This window comes from Cupressus sempervirens, chromosome 4 (genome assembly GCF_028749045.1).
Source record: "Cupressus sempervirens isolate cs-2001-9-10 chromosome 4, ASM2874904v1, whole genome shotgun sequence".
Taxonomy (NCBI): Eukaryota; Viridiplantae; Streptophyta; class Pinopsida; order Cupressales; family Cupressaceae; genus Cupressus; species Cupressus sempervirens.
This window is the reverse complement of record NC_143121.1, coordinates 148324632-148331264: the sequence shown is the minus strand read 5'-3', so window position 1 is coordinate 148331264 and position 6633 is coordinate 148324632. Positions and strand designations below refer to the sequence as shown.

Below are 6633 nucleotides of genomic sequence, written 5' to 3'. Positions count from 1 at the left end.
GATACTTTTATTTGGAATTCATTGAGACAAGCACACAATTTTAACTAAAATGCAACTTATATCAAATATTCATTGGAAAATTAGAAAATATGTAAATTCTATAATCATTAAAGGAACTTTGTTGTTCTAATTTTCACTATCTTGAACTTGACATTTCCATTGTTCTTGTCCTTTATGAGATGGTGAATATATTAAGTTATGTAAATAATATAGTCACAATTTAAATAAAATTTATATAACTTAATATAGTCTTGATTTTTAAAAAAAATCTTCCAAAAAAATGTTGTAACTTCAACCAACTTGAATATCAATAGATTTGAGTTCATTTTTTCAAAAATTTATAAATTTGTTATATCAAAATAAAAGATATAAATTTAAATTAGCTTAATTATGAATTAGAATTAAATTAAATTCAAATTTTTTTGCAAAATTTTACTAAAATATTTGTTCTAAAAAATAAAGAACTACAAATTTAGGAAATGAAAAAAAAAAATTTATCTTTTAGTGTAATTGAAAAATGATTAGATAAATTTTGCTAGTATTAAGAAATCATTTTTAATACTTTATTATAAATTTTGCTAGTATTAAACAAAATTATTTATTTATTTAGCCAGCAAAATTTATAATAAAGTATTACAAACGATTACTTTTTAATAAGATAAAAATTAAATTAAATTTGAATATAATGTTTTATTAAATGATATTAAATATAAAAAGTAATAAGTTCTTGACAATTCATTTTAATCGAAAAATAATAATCTTTATTTTTATTAGATATTTGTAAAATTATACAATAAATTTATTATTGCAATAAATACAAATGTTATTTCAATAAATACAAACGTTATTTATATATTGTTATTTTAAAACTATTTATACGATTAATACAAATGTTTTAATAAATACAAAATAAATTAAGTTATAAAATAAAATGAATATACCTTATAATTTAAAAAAGTAATAAAACATAAAATTAAGTCTATAGAAATTAATTTAATTATAAAAATATTTTATAAACAATTATAAAAACTTAATTTTATATTAACAATCATAAAAATATTCAATAAAAACCATGCAATGTGAAGTGTGTTAATACTTTATTAAAAAAAAGAAAAAATCATCTCCATACGATTGACTCGACAAGTGGAAGGGACAGGCGCGGGCAGGGCGTGGCACAGTGTTTGAGAGTCTCGGCGACCCAGGCAGTCGATCCTCCTGCCTGAGTAGTCGTTGCCCATTCTGCCCACCATTGCTGTCCATTACTCAAAAAGAATGGGGTGTGACGTTTTGACAAAGAACGTGGCCAGAGGGTGTAAAGGACAATGAAGGCCTACCCCAACAGGGTTTTGAAAAATATAAATTAATTATCTGGTATTCTGTACTATTAGATGGACCAAATTGCTGGCCAAGAATTATCTGGAATTTCACAGAACATTTCTACAAGCTTCAATTTTACAAGCTTCAATTTTTCACCTATCCTGCACTTAACTGTTGTTGTCTACAATGAATTTTTTTATGTATTCTTGTATAATTTAATGAAATGGGTGAATTTTATGTATTCTTGGATAAATTAATGAAATGGGCCTGTAATCTTTGAGCCTGATTTGGGTTCCCAACAAGGGTGCCATACCTCTATATCAGGAGGACCCTCGGGCGAGAACGATAGTTGGAGATGGGCTAGCGAACTGCTGGTTGCTTATAGAATAATGGGCATAGAGTAATAGGGCATTAGTTGTGAGCAAGTGTTTTCTTAAAACTATCAAGCAACCTCCATTATCGGTCTTGCCCTAGCACTGGCTTCACTTTTGCTTGTTGCAAAATCTATCTGTAGTAGAAACAATAACAGAGCAAAGGCAAAGCCTCCGCAGCCTCCATCATGGCCAATAATTGGGCATCTTCCTCTTCTATTTAGAACCAAACAGCCCCTTCACAGATTTCTATCCTCTCTTTCACAAACATATGGCCCCGTCATGCGTCTCCAGCTTGGCCTCCGCCTCGCCTAGTTTTGGTTGTCTCCTCATCAGATCTGGCAAAATAATGCTTTACAACAAATGACGAAGCCTTTGCTTCACGCCCACATATCTCTGCAGGAAAACATATTGGGTATGACTTAAAAGTAGTTTCCTTCGCTCCTTACGGCTCCTACTGGCAAAACATCAGAAGAATTTGCATGCTCCAGCTCTTCACCGCGGATAGGATCGAATCACTCAGGCAGATCCGCACAGAGGAAACTTCATTTCTCATGCGTTCGCTATTCCAGAGTTCCCAGTGAGGGACCAATCCTGTTAACATCAAGTCGAGGCTCTCAGATCTCACTTTTAATATCATTGTGCGAATGGTTGCCAGCAAGAGGTTCTCGCCAGATCCTACTTCGGATGACTACAAAGAAATGCAGGAGTTTAAGGAGGGGATAGAAGAAATTGTCTTGCTAGTTACATCGTTTGATATCGGCTACTACCTGCCTTTTCTAAAACATTTCGATCTGCACGGAATAGTGTCTGCCATGAAGAATCTGCAGAAGAAGAGAGAGGTGTTTATGAAGAAACTGACGCAAGAACACCGAGAGAAGACAGGGGACCATGCTAGAGATTTGATTGATGTTCTCATCTCTGCAACAGACAACGGTGATATCCAATCTGACAATAATAATGATGTGGTGAAAGCCACTACCCTTGTATGTTCTTGTATCCCTTTCTATGATGAATTTTTCAATCACACGCAAAAATTTGGTGATAGCGTTTTGAATATACAAGCTTTTTAAGCTCTTAAAAGATTTTCTTTTGGTTTTGTAGACCATGATAAATGCAGGCACAGAAACATCGTCTGTGACCATCGAATGGGCACTTTCGGCTCTGATGAACCACCCGGAACTTTTGCTCAAAGCGCAGCAAGAGCTCGACACACATGTTGGGCAGGAGCGACTGGTGGAGGAATCAGATGTGCCTAAGCTAAAATATTTGCAGGCAATTGTAAAAGAAACTCTCAGGCTTTATCCACCAGTACCTCTTCTGCTTCCTCATGAATCTATCGAGGCGTGCACTGTTGGGGGATATCATGTTCCCGCATTAATGCAACTGTTGGTCAATGCGTGGGCGATTCACCGAGACCCGGCCTTGTGGGAGCGCCCCGTGGATTTCATTCCCGAACGTTTTCTCAACGGTGGCAAATGTTTTAGATTAGATAAATAAAGTCAGTTCAATATATAGCTGTGGGAAGTTATTCTCTTAAGTGGTTGCTGTAAGTGGAAATAAAACTATATAAAGATGTCCAGACATCAATGTGAATTATTCAATATTATTCATAGTATTATTCAATATCATTTTCAGTATGAATTTAGTTTGTATCTGAATGATCTGAATCAGCATTTTATATTTTTGCTCTTTCATTTTATATTTTTTAGTTTCACATTCTTTGGGCGTGTTACAGTGGTACCAGAGCGGGTTTGATCAATGGGAAGAAGAGTGCAAATGGATTTTGGATAAACAGGACTAACTTCTGTAGATTTATTGAAGAGAGGTTTGAGATATATTATGCAGATATTACAATGTTATATTGTCATCAATATGGTGTGATCATTCTTCTTCTCAGTTTTTCAATTACATTATTTACTCTGCAATATTGTTTTCTAAACAATGGATAAACTATCTACAATTCCTAAATTTGAAGGGCTTGATTTTCACACATGGCAAATCAAGATACAATTGCTTTTGATTGAAAAAGATTTATGGGACATTGTTAATGGAACTGTTCAGAAATCCCAAGATGCAGATGAAATAACAAAGTGGACAACCAAAGATCATAGAGCCTCTGCATTGATTGGACTTGGTCTATTAGATGTATATTTGCACCATATTGATCTTTCAAAGACTTCAAATGAAATATGGGATGGGCTTAACACCTTGTTTGGTTCACAGGTTTCTAGTGCAAAAATGTCTATAAAACAAAAGTTGTTTAGGTTGAAGATGAATGAAGGTGATAACATTGTTCAACATATAAGTACTTTTCGTTCACTTCTTAATCAACTTGCAGGTGTGAGCTCTAAAATTGATGATGATGATGCCAAAGCAATCCTACTTAGTAGCATGCCTTCAAGTTTTGATCATATTGTTTTCACTTTGAACAAAATGAATCCTAGCCTGAAAACTATAATTTCTTCTTTAATTGATGAAGGAAATAGAGCTGATAAGAGTCATAATTTTACTGAGGATTGTGTTTTATTTGCTAGAAAGAAATCTAGTGTTCCTGGTAGAAGAGAAATAAAATGTTTTTATTATCAGAAAAGTGGACATGTACAAATGAATTGTTTTCAGCGGGCCAAAGATCTTATTGATGGGAAGTTGAAGAAAAATACAGCCTTTGTTGTAGTTGAAGGTGAGACAAACTTTTGTGATTTCACAATACATTCAAATACTAATGATTGTGATAATCCACCTAAAATTGATACAAGATTTGTGCATTAAAAAATTTAAAATAAGTAAATAGGAGGCTGGAGGAAATGGAGGTTGGAGGATTTTTATCATCTCAAGTTAGATTCTCGCTTAGAGATGATTACTGCATGAGAAGCAACTATTTGTGTCCCTCTAAAGTTGGGGCTTGGCCAATTCCTCCCTGAAGATAAGAGGGGAATTGATAGATTTATGTGGCTTGGCCAATTCCTCCCTGAAGATAAGAGGGGAATTGATAGATTTGTGTCCCTAAAGAAAAGAGTGGGCTTGGCTACATGATTGTGTTAGTGTAGTTTTTTATTTTTCCTATTTTACTAGGTTTTTCCTACACTTTTAATAATCTCACTTAGGTTAATAAAGCATGTCTTATTAGGTGAATAGTTGTGAGGTCTCACCTTCCTACATGTGAGCATCCATTAGCTATCTTGGAAAGATACTTTGCTATCTTTAGTCCGATAGACGATTGCTCCTCATTGGTTGGTGTTGCCACCTCCTCTCTCTTTTTAGCCTATATAAGCATGCTACCTGGCTTGTATTTGCATCTCTTTTTTTTCATCCTCTTAATGCTATTTTATTTTTAGCATTTGCATTACTCTCTTGGAGACTAACTCTATGATGCTATTTTGATTTTGTATCATTTGCATTCATAATTTAGATATTTATTCTTTGCACTAGTTTTTTGGGTTATTAATCTTATCAGATTCTAACAGATTGTCCTTCTATTGAGTAAGGGGGGGGCAGGATTTCAACAATAGCGTTTCAGACACTCGAAGGAGATGTCGACTTTCAGAGGAAAGATGTCTAGACATATTAGTGGTGATTGTTTCTATGGCACTTGAGGAGGCATTAGACACACTCGGAGGAGATGTGGACTTTCAAAGGAAAGGCGTCTCATGTGCAGCACAGAGGAGGCATCAAGCACACTCCATGGAGATGTGAAAATGTGGAGGAACTATGTCTTGTTGTGTAAAAGAGGTAGAAACAATGTTTTCATGAGGCCAACTTCAGGATTTGCAATCTGAAGTTGGGATATGAGGACAATTTCAGGATTAGGATTTGAAATCTGAAGTTGTAGAGAAAGATTGGTGAAGAAACTCAACTTCAGGATTAGGCTTTGCAATTTGAATTTTCAGATTACTTTCAAAGATTGGTGAAGCAGCTTCATCAAAGTTTATCATCTTGGTGAAGGCTTTTCAATTTTGTTAGATTAATGCAATAAGGGGGGAATTTTGGACTTATTACATTAATTAGGTTAGGAATGTTGGACTTATTATATTAATTAGGTTAGCAAGAATGATTGTTGAATTAATGTAATATGGGGGGAATGTTAGGTTTATTACATTAATTAGGTTAGTTTTTGTGTTTAGATTAGATAAATAAAGTCAGTTCAATATATAGTTGTGGGAAGTTATTCCTGTAAGTGGTTGCTGTAAGGGGAAATAAAACTATATAAAGATGCCCAGACATCAATGTAAATTATTCAATATTATTCATAGTATTATTCAATATCATTTTCAGTATGAATTTAGTTTGTATCTGAATGATCTGAATCAGCATTTTATATTTTTGCTCTTTCATTTTATATTTTTTAGTTTCACATCCTTTGAGCCTGTTACAGCAAAGAGATGGATGTGAAAGGAAACGACTTCGAATTGATTCCGTTCGGTTCAAGGAGAAGAATTTGCCCTGGCATGTCTTTCGGATTGATTGTGGTGAGCCATATATTGGAGCGGCTGCTTCAGAGCTTCGAGTGGTTTGCTCCAGGGGGGTCTTAAATCGATATGAGAGAGGATCTTGGGCTCACAATGCCCAAATTAATTCCATTGGAGGCTGATTTAAAACCTCGCCTTCCCCTCCATCTTTACTGACATGATGGGAGCAAGGATTTTAAACCCTTGACAACATTGTGGCTTCTCAGTGATGTGCTTGGTGCATTTCAATCTTCATTACCAATTCGAAGGAAAGTAAAGTGTTGATTCAATGTCTAGGTCGTGTATTTGATGGTAGAAAACTAATAGAATTTATTAGCCAAAAGAAGAAGAAGGATTAAGCCGAACTTGAGAGTTTGCAAAGTTGAGTTTACAAAATTGAATTTTATTTTACAAAACAAATTGCAAGCTCTCAACCCAAGAAAAAAAAGCAAACAACAGACAGAAAGTAAGTCTGTGATGTCACTCTATTTACAATT

The 6633-nt window shown here is 34.3% G+C and overlaps 1 pseudogene; it reads left to right on the top strand.

The window, feature by feature from the left end:
- The first annotated feature begins 1272 nt into the window (after nucleotides 1-1272).
- LOC149560397 (xanthotoxin 5-hydroxylase CYP82C4-like) lies at nucleotides 1273-6364 on the top strand (annotated as a pseudogene).
- The last annotated feature ends 269 nt before the right edge of the window (nucleotides 6365-6633 follow it).